This window comes from Oncorhynchus masou, unplaced genomic scaffold, assembly GCF_036934945.1.
Source record: "Oncorhynchus masou masou isolate Uvic2021 unplaced genomic scaffold, UVic_Omas_1.1 unplaced_scaffold_1082, whole genome shotgun sequence".
In the NCBI taxonomy this organism is placed as follows: domain Eukaryota; kingdom Metazoa; phylum Chordata; class Actinopteri; order Salmoniformes; family Salmonidae; genus Oncorhynchus; species Oncorhynchus masou.
In genome coordinates this window covers 205,317-224,241 of record NW_027000533.1, presented here as the reverse complement: position 1 = coordinate 224,241, position 18,925 = coordinate 205,317, and the positions used below count along the sequence as shown (strand labels likewise).

The 18,925-nt window shown below is 44.0% G+C and overlaps 5 non-coding genes across 5 annotated transcripts; 1 reads left to right on the top strand and 4 right to left on the bottom strand.

Moving 5' to 3' along the window:
- Nucleotides 1–4,744: 4,744 nt before the first annotated feature.
- On the bottom strand, nt 4,745–4,816 carry trnat-ugu (transfer RNA threonine (anticodon UGU)). Its single transcript has one exon. It is a non-coding gene; the product is annotated as a tRNA-Thr (tRNA).
- A 382-nt stretch (nt 4,817–5,198) lies between these two features.
- trnaa-cgc (transfer RNA alanine (anticodon CGC)) lies at nt 5,199–5,270 on the bottom strand. The gene has a single exon. It is a non-coding gene; the product is annotated as a tRNA-Ala (tRNA).
- A 1,762-nt stretch (nt 5,271–7,032) lies between these two features.
- On the bottom strand, nt 7,033–7,104 carry trnaa-cgc (transfer RNA alanine (anticodon CGC)). The gene has a single exon. It is a non-coding gene; the product is annotated as a tRNA-Ala (tRNA).
- A 784-nt stretch (nt 7,105–7,888) lies between these two features.
- Nucleotides 7,889–7,971, top strand: trnal-cag (transfer RNA leucine (anticodon CAG)). The gene has a single exon. It is a non-coding gene; the product is annotated as a tRNA-Leu (tRNA).
- An 8,572-nt stretch (nt 7,972–16,543) lies between these two features.
- LOC135529064 (U1 spliceosomal RNA) lies at nt 16,544–16,707 on the bottom strand. The gene has a single exon (XR_010453648.1). It is a non-coding gene; the product is annotated as a U1 spliceosomal RNA (small nuclear RNA).
- Nucleotides 16,708–18,925: the final 2,218 nt, after the last annotated feature.

Genomic DNA, 18,925 nt, shown 5'->3' with positions numbered 1-18,925 from the left:
TTTATTGCATGCCCTAGACCATGGCAGTTCCATGTCAATAGATTAAAGGTACTAGTCATCGTCATCGAACAGTAATCGAACTTTAGTGCAAGTCATCGCTGGGTAAAAGTGGATAGTAGTTACAGCTGCGTTCACATAAAAGGAAAATAAATGGTGTACATAAAATAATAATCTCTGAACACCGCAGCCGAGTTTCCAAACAACTCAAAATCAAATCAAATCAAATGTTATTTGTCACATACACATGGTTAGCAGATGTTAGTGCGAGCGTAGCGAAATGCTTGTGCTTCTAGTTCCGACAATGCAGTAATAACCAACAAGTAATCTAGCTAACAATTCCAAAACTACTACCTTATAGACACAAGTGTAAGGGGATAAAGAATATGTACATAAGATATATGAATGAGTGATGGTACAGAGCGGCATAGGCAAGATACAGTAGATGGTATTGAGTACAGTATATACATATGAGATGAGTATGTAAACAAAGTGGCATAGTTAAAGTGGCTAGTGATACATGTATTACATAAGGATGCAGTAGATGATATAGAGTACAGTATATACGTATACATATGAGATGAATAATGTAGGGTATGTAAACATTATATAAGGTAGCATTGTTTAAAGTGGCTAGTGATATATTTTACATCATTTCCCATCAATTCCCATTATTAAAGTGGCTGGAGTTGAGTCAGTGTGTTGGCAGCAGCCACTCAATGTTAGTGGTGGCTGTTTAACAGTATGATGGCCTTGAGATAGAAGCTGTTTTTCAGTCTCTCGGTCCCAGCTTTAATGCACCTGTACTGACCTCGCCTTCTGGATGATAGCGGGGTGAACAGGCAGTGGCTCGGGTGGTTGTTGTCCTTGATGATCTTTATGGCCTTCCTGTGACATCGGGTGGTGTAGGTGTCCTGGAGGGCAGGTAGTTTGCCCCCGGTGATGCGTTGTGCAGACCTCACTACCCTCTGGAGAGCCTTACGGTTGTGGGCGGAGCAGTTGCCGTACCAGGCGGTGATACAGCCCGACAGGATGCTCTCGATTGTGCATCTGTAGAAGTTTGTGAGTGCTTTTGGTGACAAGCCGAATTTCTTCAGCCTCCTGAGGTTGAAGAGGCGCTGCTGCGCATTCTTCACGATGCTGTCTGTGTGGGTGGACCAATTCAGTTTGTCTGTGATGTGTACGCCGAGGAACTTAAAACTTACTACCCTCTCCACTACTGTTCCATCGATGTGGATAGGGGGGTGTTCCCTCTGCTGTTTCCTGAAGTCCACAGGGTGAACAGGGAGTACAGGAGAGGGCTCAGAACACACCCTTGTGGGGCCCCAGTATTGAGGATCAGCGGGGTGGATATGTTGTTGCCTACCCTCACCACCTGGGGGCGGCCCGTCAGGAAGTCCAGTAACCAGTTGCATAGGGCGGGGTCGAGACCCAGAGTCTCGAGCTTGATGACGAGCTTGGAGGGCACTATGGTGTTAAATGCCGAGCTGTAGTCGATGAACAGCATTCTCACATAGGTATTCCTCTTTTCCAGATGGGTTAGGGCAGTGTGCAGTGTGGTTGAGATTGCATCGTCTGTGGACCTATTTGGGCGGTAAGCAAATTGGAGTGGGTCTAGGGTGTCAGGTAGGGTGGAGGTGATATGGTCCTTGACTAGTCTCTCAAAGCACTTCATGATGACGGAAGTGAGTGCTACGGGGCGGTAGTCGTTTAGCTCAGCTCCCTTAGCTTTCTTGGGAACAGGAACAATGGTGGCCCTCTTGAAGCATGTGGGAACAACAGACTGGGATAGGGATTGATTGAATATGTCCGTAAACACACCAGCCAGCTGGTCTGCGCATGCTCTGAGGGCGCGGCTGGGGATGCCGTCTGGGCCTGCAGCCTTGCGAGGGTTGACACGTTTAAATGTTTTCCTCACGTCGGCTGCAGTGAAGGAGAGACCGCATGTTTCAGTTGCAGGCCGTGTCAGTGGCACTGTATTGTCCTCAAAGCGGGCAAAAAAGTTATTTAGTCTGCCTGGGAACAAGACATCCTGGTCCGTGACGGTGCTGGTTTTCTTTTTGTAATCCGTGATTGACTGTAGACCCTGCCACATACCTCTTGTGTCTGAGCCGTTGAATTGAGATTCTACTTTGTCTCTATACTGACGCTTAGCTTGTTTGATTGCCTTGCGGAGGGAATAGTTACACTGTTTGTATTCAGTCATGTTTCCAGTCACCTTGCCCTGATTAAAAGCAGTGGTTCGCGCTTTCAGTTTCACGTGAATGCTGCCATCAATCCACGGTTTCTGGTTTGGGAATGTTTTAATCGTTGCTATGGGAACGACATCTTCAACGCACGTTCTAATGAACTCGCACACCGAATCAGCATATTCGTCAATGTTGTCGTCTGACGCAATACGGAACATATCCCAGTCCACGTGATGGAAGCAGTCTTGGATTGTGGAATCAGATTGGTCGGACCAGCGTTGAACAGACCTCAGCGCGGGAGCTTCTTGTTTTAGTTTCTGTCTGTAGGCAGGGATCAGCAAAATGGAGTCGTGGTCAGCTTTTCCGAAAGGAGGGCGGGGCAGGGCCTTATATGCGTCGCGGAAGTTGGAATAGCAATGATCCAAGGTTTTTCCAGCCCTCGACACATCCCGTTGGATCTATAACCCCCCCGCTCAGTCTCAATTCTGTGTTCCAAATAAAACAAAAACCGGGAACAGTTAGCAACGCACAACGTCTCCCTCTCCCCACCAAAGAAATGCCTCATCCTCTCCACCCGCATTGAGTAAATGACACAGTTGCCCTTGTCCAGATCACGCTAAAAGAGGGGAGAAATATAAAATCAATAGCCCAGCCTACATATACCTCCCCCAAGGGACATAGGGAACCCCAAGTAATAATAGCAACAACAAAAAAACAGGGAAATAAAAGTAGGCTGAAACATTAGTAGGCCTAGGTTAGGCTATAGATCCCATCCCTCTCAGTTAAAGGAAAATAAATATAAATTGGATGGCTATAATGACATTTAGGGGGTGGGTCTTTGGATATCGGCTATATGTTGTCTTACCTCCTTTAGTAATGGCATTAGTCATTGGTCCATTTCTCATTGACCAGGATTGTCTTTCAAAAACGTTTTGCCTCTTCGGGAGTTTTGAAGTGTCGCAAGACTCCTTGGTGAAGAATCCTGAGCTTGTTTGGGTATTTGAATCCCCTGAAGATGCCTCTGTCAATTGAGTATTTCTTCACTTTGTCAAACTCTCGGCGCTTTCGGCGTATTCTAGCTGACAGGTCCTGGTGTAAAGCGAGTTTGGCGTGTCCCACTGTGATGGTGTTGTTTTTTGCCACCTGTAGGACTCGTTCCTTGTCGGTGAATCTCAGGAAACGTATTGGTGATTGGGCACGGTGGTTGTCTGGCTGCTGGTGGGGCCTCAGTGCTCGGTGAGCTCTCTCTCTCTCTCTCTCTCTCTCTCTCTCTCTCTCTCTCTCTCTTTCTCTCGAGTTCTATAGGCCTGTCGGTGGACAGGTGGAGCCACTCTGGAAGTTTGTCTTGCAGGTAGCGGATCAGTGGCATGTTTCCCTCTTCTTTTTCACCCAGATTGAATAGAACACAATTATTCCTTCGCCCCCTGTTTTTCAATTTTCTTTTTAGCATATGCTATTGTTTCCATGGCATCTGTCAATAAGTTTTCCATGGATAGGATTCGCCCCTCTGCCTCGTCCAGGCACCCCGCGTTTATGGTTATCTTGTTGTTGATGTCAGGCAAAGCGTTTTCCAGGATTGTCACCTTGCCCCCGATCGCGCTGAGCTGAGAGTTAATGGCATCTAATTTGGTGTTTAGTTCTGTACGTTGGGATCTCAACTCAGAAAGGATGTCTTCGACAGAGTGCGAGGTTGGCATCCTTGTACCTCGGGGGGGGGGCGGGTCCTCTTGCTCCTGGCTAATGGCGCTAGTCTTTTCTGAAGCTAGCTTCTTCTTGGAGGCTTTTTCCGTCGCTAATGCTCGAGTCCGGGTAAAAATGTCACCTGTAGTGTCGCCTTTTGTAGCCGCCATGACTTTTTCTTACTAAAGCTAAATGAGTTTGAACTTGGGGTGGAGGTAAGATTAGGAATTGGAAACTACTTGTGCGGAGCTCTTAGTTCATGGGGCCATCTCATTCAAGGGTCACGTGATCCCCCCGATTTAACCTTATTTAACTAGGCAAGTCAGTTAAGAACACATTCTTATTTACAATGTTATGTATTGCTCATCATTGGTGTCGGCTGTTGTTTACTTATTTATTTGTTGTCTCATCACATTATTGTCCAAAAAAACGGAAACGTAGCTAATACACCAGTATTTATTGTTTCGAGTGGTGGGTGTTGTTATCGTGACCAGTGAGCTGAGATAAGGCAGATCTTTTTTTAAGTACATTTCCATAATATCATCGAGCTTCCATAAACGTCGAACAAGGCTTGAACCCAGGATTGAACCCATGTGCTTCAGTTTACAAAAACAGATGACTTTGCACATCTATTTCCTTCTTAAAATGTCTACATTCTGGAAAGTAGAGTTGTGCAAAAGCTAATTTCACAACTAAATATACTCATCAGAGAATTTGGGGATTAATTTCAGAGCGCATGCATTTCAAGTATTAGCTCTACCGTAGAGGCACATCCCCTTACTATATAATTAGCAGGGTTGCCATTTTGAGAAAACTTTTTTATTCTTCAATGTCATCCATTGAAAGAACCATCCCATGGTACCAGCTATCTTTCAGTAAGGCACAGATGGGATTTGAACCCATGATCTTCGGTTTACAAGACCGACGCCTTACCTTTTGGCCACCATGCCACTGCATGCTGGAATATATTTATCAACATTCTGGAAAGTAGTAGTTGTGTAATGTGAATTTGGCATACAAATAACATCTCTGTTTCCTGTGAGAATTTCAACATTCTGGAAAGTAGAAGTTGAGTAATGTGAATTTGGCACACAAATACTCAGTGGAGAACATACAAGCAAGTATGGACAGTCATTAACCCATGAACTTCGGTTTTTGAAAATGATGCAATACAAGTTGGCAACCGTGCCACTTCTGTTCCATAAATGTAAGAACAGGGATTGAACACATGTTCTTCAGATTACAAGAGCAAATTATTTAGCACATCTCTGTTTCCTGTTGAGAATTTCAACATCCTGGAAAGTAGGAGATGGGCCATTGAAAATATTTTAGTGGAGAAGCTGGGGTTTGAACCCAGGACCTCATACATGCGAAGCATGCGCTCTACCACTGAGCTACATCCCCTTTCTCTGAAAGATAAAATTCTAATTTTTTTTAAATTTCACCTATAATTAACCAGGTAAGCCAGTTGAGAACAAGTTTTCATATTCAATTGCGACCTGGCCAAGATAAAGCAAAGCAGCGCAACACAAACAACAACACAGAGTTACAGATGGAATAAACAAGCGTACAGTCAATAACACAATAGAAGAAAAAAAAGAAAGTCTATATACAGTGCGTGCAAATGGAGGTAAGGCAATAAATAGGCCATAGTAGCAAAGTATTTACAATTTAGCAAATTAACACTGGAGTGATAGATGAGCAGATGATGATGTGCAAGTAGAAATACTGGTGTGCAAAGAGCAGAAAGTATATTCAAACAATATGGGGATGAGGTAGGTAGATTGGGTGGGCTATTTACAGATGGGCTTTGTACAGCTGCAGCGATCAGTTAGCTGCTCAGATAGCCGATGTTTAAAGTTAGCGGTGTTGCCAACACCTCAGTAAGGAAAGTAGCTATTGGCTGTGAGGAATAACATTGTGGAAGAGACCAAAAGTGAGTAAAATAAAAATGTCTGCAAGTATTCAGAGGGGTCTGAATACTTGCTAAATACAGCGACTAAGTCGCTAAGTTGGCAACACTGAAAGTTAGTGAGGGAAATGTCTCCAGCTTCAGCGATTTTTGCAATTCGTTCCAGTCATTGTCAGCAGAGAACTGGAAGGAAAGGCGGAAAAAGGAGGTGTTGGATTTGGGGATGACCAGTGAGATATACCTGCTGGAGCGCTTGCTACGGGTGGGTGTTGTTATCGTGACCAGTGATTTGAGATAAGGCGCAGCTTTACCTAGCATAGACAAAAGATGACCTGGAACCAGTGGGTCTGGCGATGAATATGTAGCGAGGGCCAGCCGACTAGAGCATACAGGTCGTAGTGGCCATATCAATACAATTGACCCTTTCTTTACACTGTTCTAATGAAAGTACATTTCCATAATATCATCTAGCTTCCATAAACGTCGAACAAGGCTTGAACCCAGGATTGAACCCATGTGCTTCAGTTTACAAAAACAGATGACTTTGCACATCTATTTCCTTCTTAAAATGTCTACATTCTGGAAAGTAGAGTTGTGCAAAAGCTAATTTCACAACTAAATATACTCATCAGAGAATTTGGGGATTAACTTCAGAGCGCATGCATTTCAAGTATTAGCTCTACTGTAGAGGCACATCCCCTTACTATATAATTAGCAGGGTTGCCATTTTGAGAAAACTTTTTTTTTCTTCAAAGTCATCCAGTGAAAGAACCATCCCATGGTACCAGCTATCTTTCAGTAAGGCACAGATGGGATTGAAACCATGATGTTCGGTTTACAAGACCAACGCCTTACCACTTGGCCAACATGCCACTCCATGCTGGAACATATTTATCAACATTCTGGAAAGTAGTAGTCGTGTAATGTGAATTTGGCACACAAATAACATCTCTGTTTCCTGTGAGAATTTCAACATTCTGGAAAGTAGAAGTTGAGTAATGTGAATTTGGCACACAAATACTCAGTGGAGAACATACAAGCAAGTATGGACAGTCATTAACCCATGAACTTCGGTTTTTGAAAATGATGCAATACAAGTTGGCAACCATGCCACTTCTGTTCCATAAATGTAAGAACAGGGATTGAACACATGTTCTTCAGATTACAAGAGCAAATTATTTAGCACATCTCTGTTTCCTGTTGAGAATTTCAACATCCTGGAAAGTAGGAGATGGGCCATTGAAAATATTTTAGTGGAGAAGCTGGGGTTTGAATCCAGGACCTCATACATGCGAAGCATGCACTCAACCACTGAGCTACATCCCCTTTCTCTGAAAGAAAAAAAATCATATTTTTTTTAATTTCACCTATAATTAACCAGGTCAGCCAGTTGAGAACAAGTTTTCATATTCAACTGCGACCTGGCCAAGATAAAGCAAAGCAGCGCAACACAAACAACAACACAGAGTTACAGATGGAATAAACAAGCGTACAGTCAATAACACAATAGAAGAAAAAAAAGAAAGTCTATATACAGTGCGTGCAAATGGAGGTAAGGCAATAAATAGGCAATAGTAGCAAAGTATTTACAATTTAGCAAATTAACACTGGAGTGATAGATGAGCAGATGATGATGTGCAAGTAGAAATACTGGTGTGCAAAGAGCAGAAAGTATATTCAAACAATATGGGGATGAGGTAGGTAGATTGGGTGGGCTATTTACAGATGGGCTTTGTACAGCTGCAGCGATCAGTTAGCTGCTCAGATAGCAACGCCTTACCGCTTGGCCACCATGCCACTCTATGCTGCAAGATATTTTTCAACATTCTGGAAAGTAGTAGTTGTGTAATGTGAATTTGGCACACAAATAACATCTCTGTTTCCTGTGAGAATTTCAACGTTCTGGAAAGTAGGAGTTGAGTAATGTGAATTTGGCACACAAATACTCAGTGAAGAACATACAAGCAAGTATGGACAGTCATCCCACTTCTGACAGTTGTTTAGTACCTCTCAGGAGTCATGCTGCTAAGCAGTAATAATAAGATGATGAAATAACAACTTCTACTTTTACCCCATACTCTTTAACCCGATACCCAGTTGCTTTGCTGTAGTCAGGATGGCCGAGCGGTCTAAGGCGCTGCGTTCAGGACGCAGTCTCCCATGGAGGCGTGGGTTCAAATCCCACTTCTGATACTAATTTAATGCATCTCTCAGGAGTCATGCTGCATAGCAGTAATAATAAGATGATGAAATAACAACCTCACACAGTGAAATAATAATTTATAATAAACACTCTCAAATGCAAACCTTCTGGAGCTGAGCAAAGATCAAGAAAAATAAGAAAACAGCTGTACTTAATAACAATTGAATGAGGGCATCATTGCATTATAATGAGTTACTGCATTTTCTTTCAGTTGTAAAATTATCACTTTCTGTAGGCTATGCCTGGTGGCCCTTTCACTCCTAACAAGCCTGTTGTCACTCTTACCCTGATGGTTGCTGATATTTCCAGACACTTTTTCGGTCTTATCTGAGGAATTTTATCATTTATATCAGAATGGCCATATTCTGAGGCCAGTTTAGCGTTCATTCAATGACGATTTACTACTCTTTTCAATTGAAGGCCATATTGAGGTTAAATCAATGACTGGAGTTTTTCATTGATAAAAACAAATGACTATTGAAAGTGCAAGTCGGTATGGTGCATAAATTTACTGGTCTCTGTGGTGATTTTAGAAGGCTGTGCCTATTTCTACTTTTACCCCATACTCTTTAACCCGATACCCAGGTGCTGTGCTGTAGTCAGGATGGCCGAGCGGTCTAAGGCGCTGCTTTCAGGTAGCAGTCTCCCATGGAGGCGTTGTTTCAAATCCCACTTCTGACACTAATTTAATGCATCTCTAAGGAGTCATGCTGCTTAGCAGTAATAATAAGATAATGAAATAACAACCTCACACAGTGAAATAATAATTTATAATAAACACTCTCAAATGCAAACCTTCTGGAGCTGAGCAAAGATCAAGGAAAATAAGAAAACAGCTGTACTTAATAACAAATGGATGAGGGGATCATTGCATTATAATGAGTTACTGCATTTTCTTTCAGTTGTAAAATTATCACTTTCTGTAGGCTATGCCTGGTGGCCCTTTCATACCTGATGCACGCTGGACTGTCCATTAATCACGGTACTCCATTCTGCTTGTTTGTTTTATCTGTCGGCCCCGTTGCCTAGTCAATGCCATTTTACCTGCTGTTGTTATGCTAGCTGATTAGCTGTTGTTTCACCCACTGTTTTAGCTAGCTTTCCCAGTTACCTGTGATTACTGTATGCCTCGCTGTATGTCTCTCTCAATTGTCAATATGCCTTGTATACTGTTGCTCAGGTTAGTTATCATTGTTTTAGTTCACAATGGAGCCCCTTGTACCACTCCTCATACCCCTGATACCTCCTTTGTCCCACCTCCCACATATGCGGTGACCTCACCCATTACAACCAGCATGTCCAGAGATAAAACCTCTCTCATCATCACCCAGTGCCTGGGCTTACCTCCGCCGTACCCGCACCCCACCATACCCCTGTCTGCGCATTATGCCCTGAATATATTCTACCATGCCCAGATACCTGCTCCTCTTATTCTCTGTCCCCAACGCTCTAGGCGACCAGTTTTGATAGCCTTTAGCCGCACCCTCATACTACTCCTTCTCTGTTCCGCGGGTGATGTGGAGGTAAACCCAGGCCCTACATGTCCCCAGGCACCCTCATTTGTTGACCTCTGTGATCGAAAAAGCCTTGGTTTCATGCATGTCAACATCAGAATCCTTCTCCCTAAGTTTGTTTTACTCACTGCTTTAGCACACTCTGCTAACCCTGATGTCCTTGCCGTGTCTGAATCCTGGCTCAGGAAGGCCACCAAAAATTCAGAGATTTCCATACCCAACTATAACATCTTCCGTCAAGATAGAACTGCCAAAGGGGGAGGAGTTGTAGTCTACTGCAGAGATAGCCTGCAAAGTAATGTCATACTTTCCAGGTCCATACCCAAACAGTTCGAACTACTAATTCTGAAAATTACTCTCTCCAGAAATAAGTCGCTCACTGTTGCCGCCTGCTACCGACCCCCTCAGCTCCCAGCTGTGCCCTGGACACCATTTGTGAATTGATTGCCCCCATCTAGCTTCAGAGTTTGTTCTGTTAGGTGACCTAAACTGGGATATGCTTAACACCCCGGCAGTCCTACAATCTAAGCTAGATGCCCTCAATCTCACACAAATCATCAAGGAACCCACCAGGTACAACCCTAACTCTGTAAGCAAGGGTACCCCCATAGACGTCATCCTGACCAACTGGCCCTCCAAATACACCTCCGCTGTCTTCAATCAGGATCTCAGCGACCACTGCCTCATTGCCTGTATCCGCTACGGTGCTTCAGTCAAACGACCACCCCTCATCACTGTCAAACGCTCCCTAAAACACTTCTGTGAGCAGGCCTTTCTAATCGACCTGGCCCGGGTACCCTGGAAGGACATTGACCTCATCCCGTCAGTTGAGGATGCCTGGTCATTCTTTAAGAGTAACTTCCTCACCATTTTAGATAAGCATGCTCCGTTCAAAAAATGCAGAACAAAGAACAGATACAGCCCTTGGTTCACTCCAGACCTGACCGCCCTCGACCAGCACAAAAACATCCTGTGGCGGATTGCAATAGCACCGAACAGTCCCCGCGATATGCAACTGTTCAGGGAAGTCCGGAACCAATACACGCAGTCAGTCAGGAAAGCTAAGGCCAGCTTCTTCAGGCAGAAGTTTGCATCCTGTAGCTCCAACTCCAAAAAGTTCTGGGACACTGTGAAGTCCATGGAGAACAAGAGCACCTCCTCCCAGCTGCCCACTGCACTGAGGCTAGGGAACACGGTCACCACCGACAAATCCATGATTATTGAAAACTTCAACAAGCATTTCTCAACGGCTGGCCATGCCTTCCGCCTGGCTACTCCAACCTCGACCAACAGCTCCGGCCCCCCGCAGCTCCTCGCCCAAGCCTCTCCAGGTTCTCCTTTACCCAAATCCAGATAGCAGATGTTCTGAAAGAGCTGCAAAACCTGGACCCGTATAAATCAGCTGGGCTTGACAATCTGGACCCTCTATTTCTGAAACTTTCCGCCGCCATTGTCGCAACCCCTATTACCAGCCTGTTCAACCCCTCTTTCATATCGTCTGAGATCCCCAAGGATTGGAAAGCTGCCGCAGTCATCCCCCTCTTCAAAGGGGGAGACACCCTGGACCCAAACTGTTACAGACCTATATCCATTCTGCCTTGCCTATCTAAGGTCTTCGAAAGCCAAGTCAACAAACAGGTCACTGACCATCTCGAATCCCACCGTACCTTCTCCGCTATGCAATCTGGTTTCCGAGCCGGTCACGGGTGCACCTCAGCCACACTCAAGGTACTAAACGACATCATAACCGCCATCGATAAAAGACAGTACTGTGCAGCCGTCTTCATCGACCTTGCCAAGGCTTTCGACTCTGTCAATCACCATATTCTTATCGGCAGACTCAGTAGCCTCGGTTTTTCGTATGACTGCCTTGCCTGGTTCACCAATTACTTTGCAGACAGAGTTCAGTGTGTCAAATCGGAGGGCATGCTGTCCGGTCCTCTGGCAGTCTCTATGGGGGTGCCACAGGGTTCAATTCTCGGGCCGACTCTTTTCTCTGTATATATCAATGATGTTGCTCTTGCTGCGGGCGATTCCCTGATCCACCTCTACGCAGACGACACCATTCTATATACTTTCGGCCCGTCATTGGACACTGTGCTATCTAACCTCCAAACGAGCTTCAATACCATACAACACTACTTCCGTGGCCTCCAACTGCTCTTAAACGCTAGTAAAACCAAATGCATGCTTTTCAACCGATCGCTGCCTGCACCCGCATGCCCGACTAACATCACCACACTGGATGGTTCCGACCTTGAATATGTGGACACCTATAAGTACCTAGGTGTCTGGCTAGACTCCAAACTCTCCTTCCAGACCCATATCAAACATCTCCAATCAAAAATCAAATCAAGAGTTGGCTTTCTATTCCGTAACAAAGCCTCCTTCACTCACGCTGCCAAGCTTACCCTAGTAAAACTGACTATCCTACCGATCCTCGACTTCGGCGATGTCATCTACAAAATTTCTTTATCGCCTTATCTCAGTTCACTGGTCACGATGGCAACACCCATCCGTAGCACGCGCTCCAGCAGGTGTATCTCACTGATCATCCCTATAGCCAACACTTCATTCGGCCGCCTTTCGTTCCAGTACTCTGCTGCCTGTGACTGGAACGAATTGCAAAAATCGATGAAGTTGGAGACCTTTATCTCCCTCACCAACTTCAAACATCAGCTATCTGAGCAGCTAACCGATTCGCTGCAGCTGTACATAATCTATTGGTAAATAGCCCACCCATTTTCACCTACCTCATCCCCACAGTTTTTATTAATTTACTTTTCTGCTCTTTTGCACACCAATATCTCTACCTGTACATGATCATTTATCAATCCAGTGTTAATCTGCAATATTGTAATTATTCGCCTACCTCCTCATGCCTTTTGCACACATTGTATATAGACTCCCCTTTTTTTCTACTGTGTTATTGACTTGTTAATTGTTTACTCCATGTGTAACTCTGTGTTGTCTGTTCACACTGCTATGCTTTATCTTGGCCAGGTCGCAGTTGTAAATGAGAACTTGTTCTCAACTAGCCTATCTGGTTAAATAAAGGTTAAATAAAAAAATTAAAAAACGTTAAGAATTGACTGATTTACACTGGGTTGAATGCACTATGTCTATCAAACTGCAGGCAGGGTATGGGTATACACTTTTAGGGCGATTTTGACCACTTCCGGTTGGTCCAGGAAGCTTAGAATCGACACAGGTAGACCTTATAGTGGCCTGATGGACTGATACCGAAGACAGGTTCATAAGGCATTCATAACCCATATAAGCTCCAGGTTGAATTTAGGGGAGCAGGCAATGTATTCCTATGGGGAGAGATATCATTGTATTCTATGAGATGAAAAAACCCTGTTTTACTGTTAAGGGTTAATGCCACAAGGTCAAACTTAGGCTTGCATGGATCGGAAGGACCTTAGGAACATTCCTGTGGTTGAATTGTCTTTCTAAACCTAACGGTTCCACCGCTGTCACCCAAAATCAAATGACGTTGTGGTGCAGGCTTCATTTTGGGCCTACTTTTCTAATGCTCGCTGCTCTCAGACCGAGCGAGCTACGGTCAAGCGGGATATCTCGTTGAACTCGGCACGGCCTAGGGATTATGTTTATGCCATTGCCCGCTCTCTGTGTCTTTAGGCACCACACTTTTTTACTCCATCCTTGCTGTGTGTGTGTGTGAGAGCTTTTCTTTGACATCTGCTGGGAGAAATGACTGATTTACAGTTCAGGAGGGTTACCTAGTCTTCAAAACAGACAGTGTGACCCAATTAAAGGCACTTCCGGTTGGCACAGGAAGCTATAAGTAAACACATGTCTTGATTGACATAGACACTTACAGAATCCTGAGTTTTATGTCTTTAAGTTGAGAATTGACTGATCTACACAGGGTTGAATGCAGAGTCATTTTCACCTTTGCTGGTGATGTACATCCAAATACCTTTTGGGTGAATTTAACCACTTCCGGTTGCTCCAGGAAGCTTAGAATCGACACAGGTAGACCTCTTAGTGGTCTGATGGACTGTCATAGAAGACAGGTTCATAAGGCATTCATAACCCACATAGGCTTCAGGTTGAATTTAGAGGTGAAGGCAATGTATTCCTATGGGGAGAGAAGTCAATGCAAACTGTTTGAGTTAAACACCTTCTTTTAACTGGGAAGGGTTAATGCCACACGGTCAAGGTTAGGCTTGCACAGATCGGGAGGACCTTAGGAACAGTCCTGTGTTTGAATTGTCCTTCTAAACCTAACGGTTCCGCCGCTGTCACCCAAAATCAAATGACATTGTGTTGCAGGCTTCATTTTGGGCCTATTTTTCTCATGGTCGCTGCGCTCAGACCGAGCGAGCTACGGTCAAGCGGGGCGTCTCATTGGACTCGGCACAGTCTGGACACTATGGTGATGCCATTTTTTGTGTTGATTTCAGAATGTCCATTTGGTAATGTTTTCTCACTCTTTCAAAGTCACTGTGCATTTGCAATATGGTTAACTGGGCATTCACCATCACCAATTTGTCATGCCATAAAAATCATGACCTCGGGATGGCTGGGCAGTGATACTGGTACCTCTCCATCGCTCGTTAGGGTTGATTTCAGAATGTCGCTTTTGGTGATGGTACCTCACCGCTTAAACATATTGCAAATTAACAAAAGTCAACTAGCAAGTCAGTGTCCATCAGTCAATTAGATGTCATTCTGACACCAAACTGATACCAATTGACACCAAACCCACTTTTTCCAACTCATTTAGAAGCCAACTATCACATATGTCAGAGCAGGCCCATAATTCACAGCGCCTTTAGTTTAAAACATAATAAAAACGTAAAACACATAGTTACGTTCAAACTGCGGGTCCAGTTCGGACAGTATGTGTAGGCCTATGTGAGGCGACCCCGAATCCCGAGTTTCGGCACAATAGGTCATTCGGTGCCCGAGTAAAACCCTAATTGGTGCTGAAAATCCACTTTTTCCATGCCTTGCTATGGGGTCCTTGAATGAGCTATCGGACAGAAACGTTGGGGTCCGTGTCTATGGGCCGAGCCGGTTTCAATGCACCTAGTCTTGTGTCTCTAAATGTCGCCATTTTCGTAATGGTCAAAATGAATTGAAGTCATTGCAAATGTACGAGGCTGTTTCTCGGTCCGAGAACCTTCTAGAGCCACCTAACTCACCACGCACTATCGACCTGAGGTCTAGAACAAGTTTCTAAAGTTTCGGAACTCTAGGTCTGACGGTTCTTTTTTAGCTCGAACAAAGCAAACTATTGGAGGCAGTGTCAGTCTCTACGCACCCCAATACGTCCCTCCTTCCAAGTTGTGTATCTGTGTGATTTAGTTTTCCTTTGAATTTTTATGGGAAAAATGACTGATTTACTGTTCATGGGGGTTGCCTAATCACACATATGAAGTTTTGGACAGATCTGATTTTTTTAACCCTTTGAAACAGCCCCTGAGACACCAATTATGGCACTTCCGTTTGACACAAGAAGCTATAAGTCAACACATATCCTCATTGGGCTATGCTTTTACAGAATCCTGAGTTTTAAGTCTTTACGTTAAGAATTGACTGATTTACACAGGGTTCAATGCACTATGTCTATCAAATTGCAGGCAGGGTATGGATATACACTTTTAGGGTGATTTTAAGCACTTCCGGTTGGTCCAGGAAGCTTAGAATCGACACAGGTAGACCTCATAGTGTCCTGATGGACTGTCATCAAAGACAGGTTCATAAGGCATTCATAACCCACATAGGCCTCAGGTTGAATTTAGAGGAGCAGGCAATGTATTCCTATGGGGAGAGAAGTCAATGCAAACTGTTTGATGTAAACACCTTATTTTAACTGTTAAGGGTTAATGCCACACGGTCAAGGTTAGGCTTGCACGGATCGGGGGACCTAAGGAACGTACCTGAGGTCGTTCACGGTTATCTCACTGTCACCCAAAAGCAAATGACATTGTGGTGCAGGCTTCATTTTGGGCCTACTTTACTAATGGTCGCTGCGCTGAGCGAGCTACGGTCAAGCGGGATATCTCGTTGAACTCGGCACGGCCTTGGGATTATGTTTATGCCATTGCCGGCTCTCTGTGTCTTTAAGCACCGTGCTTTGTCACTCCATCCTTGCTGTGTGTGTGTGTGAGAGCTTTTCTTTGACATCTGTTGGGAGAAATGACTAATTTGATTATTTTATAAAACGAAAACCGAATGTCCGACAAAGTTCATTGATGACTTCCCGGTAGGTCTGGCCCTGCCGCTCGGCCCTACGCCGTCCCGAATTTTACAAATGTTTTCGGACGTCTAGTAAGGACCTTACATTTGCAATATGGACTTTTTCACTAACCATACAGAAAATGTCGAAATGTTCCCTTATGTATGTAAGCAAGGTTAGTTTGTATTTCATCCAACCATCTGTGCTACAAATTATGGCTACAGTATATGCAATTTCTTCCACTTTTTGAGTGACACAAAGATGCTTATCGAAATGGTGAAAATGCAACAGCTGTTAATCAAGACTCACTTTGACTTTATATAGTGTACCAAGAGATGGTTTCTCGCTTACGACCACACCGGCCTGAGTACGCCTGATCTCGTCTGATATCGGAAGCTAAGCAGGGTTGGGCCTGGTTAGTACTTGGATGGGCGACCCTGATATGTCTTGTTTAATGATATGACTCCTGACAAATACATCATGAGCAATAGTTTCCCATGCAGCTATCCTACAAGCCAGAATAAATACACAAAAGCTCTGAATGTTGAAATCCTAGTGCATTGTTCTGTGCCGAGGAGGACTAGTGCATGAATGGACAATTTCATATTGGAAGCGCAATGGGGCTGCATTTCGCAACATGATGTTTCCACAAAATGCCAACAATGTTTGGCTCCAGATAAATGTTTCCACATTTCATTTGGTCCACAACATCTCTTTCAAAAGTGACTTCAAAGATCTTCATAAGCCCGGTGAGTTGACTCAAGTCTTCCTCAAGCCTGCCGCCAAGCAACAGTTTATCATTCAACAAGACATATCAGGGGAGAGCACGAATATCAGGGGAGAGCACGAACGCAGTCCCCCACTACCATAAATTATGCAATCGAGATTTCCACATTTGGGAAATTCGCAGGGGTCAGCACAGCCGGAGTGCAATGGCTGAGCCTCGCCCTGGGTGAACTGACTTTTTGATCACAGTACCTCCCTTGCCAGTTAAGTATGACTTGAATACATCAGTGGAGGGCAACTCTCTCCAGTGCCAACATTTTCGGCTGACGGTAACCACTTTGTGTTCTGATAATTTCACATCACATCGACCTGCGTTAAATGCCGTTTAGGAATGAACTTGCAGACAGAGTGGTGAAAAAGTAGTTTATTTTGTTTACTAGACTATATGAGTGAAGCACGAGATTCCCATCATGCTACACTGTAGAAAGAAAATCTCCAATGACTTTAATATCTTAACCTGTCTGATATCACAAATGTATGCAATGTGACGAAATACAATCACATTCAGACACACACACACACACACACACACACACACACAGACAAATGCATGAAACCAATTGATTTATTATCGATAACATCTCACATTCTCTTGTGCTTTTGATTTACTCTGTAAAAGAAGGGTTCTAATTCCACCATGGAAAACACAGGGCCATCAGACATCAGTCCAGTTCCACTCCTCACCAGCATTATTTCCTTTGATCATTTGAAAAGGGCGAAGGAGTACCAAGCACACACAAGCTGCATTCAGTAACGATTATTGTGCTGACCCCTGTGAATTTCCCAAATGTGGAAATCTCAATTGCATAATTTATGGTAGTGGGGGACTAAGTTTGCGCTCTCCCCTGATGCCTTGTTTAATGATAAACCGTTGCATGGCAACAGGCTTGAGGAAGACTTGAGTCAACTGACTGGGCTTATGAAGATCTTTGAAGTCAGTTGTGAAATAGACATTGTGGACCAATCGAAAGATGGAAACATTTGTCTGTTGCCAAACATTGTTGGCATTTTGTGGAAACATCATGTTGCGAAATGCAGCCCCATGCGCTTCCATACCTTAAGAACATTTTGACATTTGCCATATGGCTAGTGAGAAAGTCCACATTGCAAATGTACTGTCCCTTACTAGACGTTTTTACAAAACGTTTGGGCCGGATCTTCCAGGAAGTCATCAAATGAACTCTCTCGGACATTCGGTTTCCGTTTTATAAAATAATCAAATTTTGGTCATTTTTCCACTGTCCCGGTAAATCCCACAAGAGGGCGAATGGAATCATATTGCAAATGTATAAAACATCACGAATAACGACGTGGCCTTTTCTCCTAAACGGAAAATATTTTGAAGCCGAAAATTGGTGAGCACAGGTTTGGCATAACGGGCAGTTGGCCCCTGAACAAGATGGCGTCTAGGCCTCAGCGGTTTTTGAGTTATGGCCATTTTTCTGGGATTAAAGGTCCAAAATGAAAACAGAGCAATCATTTTTCCACTTCACGTCAAAGTAAAGGAACCTCCGGTGTCAATAAAAAAAGAACCAGCAATTTATCTATCGTCATTTAAGAGAAATCGTACAATGTCAAATTGGTGATGTTCAAAAACAGGTGTATTTTTTTTAAACAGTTACAGATCCAGTTGCAGCGTGTTCATACGAATCTTTTTAAAGTCTGCTTCGGAGCTCTGCCAGATTTCTGTGATTTTCTGAAATAACACACACTCACTAAACCCTCCGTAAATAAGTCAGTTCTTAACATAAAGACTTAAAACTCAAAATTCTATAATTGCATACGCCAAGGAGGATATGTGTTCACTTTCAGCTTCCTGTGTAAACCAGAAGTGCCTTAAAATGGTGTCATAGTTGCTGTTTCGAAGGGTTAAAAAGATCTTTTCAAAACTTCATATGTGTGATTAGGCAACCCTCATGAACTGTAAGTCAGTCATTTCTCCCAACAGATGTCAAAGAAAAGCTCTCTCTCTCACACACACACACACACACACACACACACACACACACACACACACACACACACAAACAGCAAGGATGGAGTGACAAAGTGCGGTGCATAAAGACACACAGAGCCTGCAATGGCATTTCTATATTCTCAAGGCCGTGCCGAGTTCAACGAGATGCCCCACTTGACCGTAGCTCGCTCTGAGTGCAGCGACCTTGAAAAAAAGAAAGCCCAAAATGAAGCCTGGCCCGAAATGTAATTTGCTTTTGGATGACAGTGAGAGAACCGTTTGGGGGAGAAGCACAATTCGTCCTCGGGTACGTTCCTGAGGTCCTCCCGATCTGTGCAAGCCTAACCTTGACCGTGTGGCATTAACCCTTAACAGTACAACAGGGTTTTTTGATCTCACCGATTACAATGACATCTCTCCCCATAGGAATACATTGCCTGCTCCCCTAAATTTAACCTAGAGCCTGTGTGGGT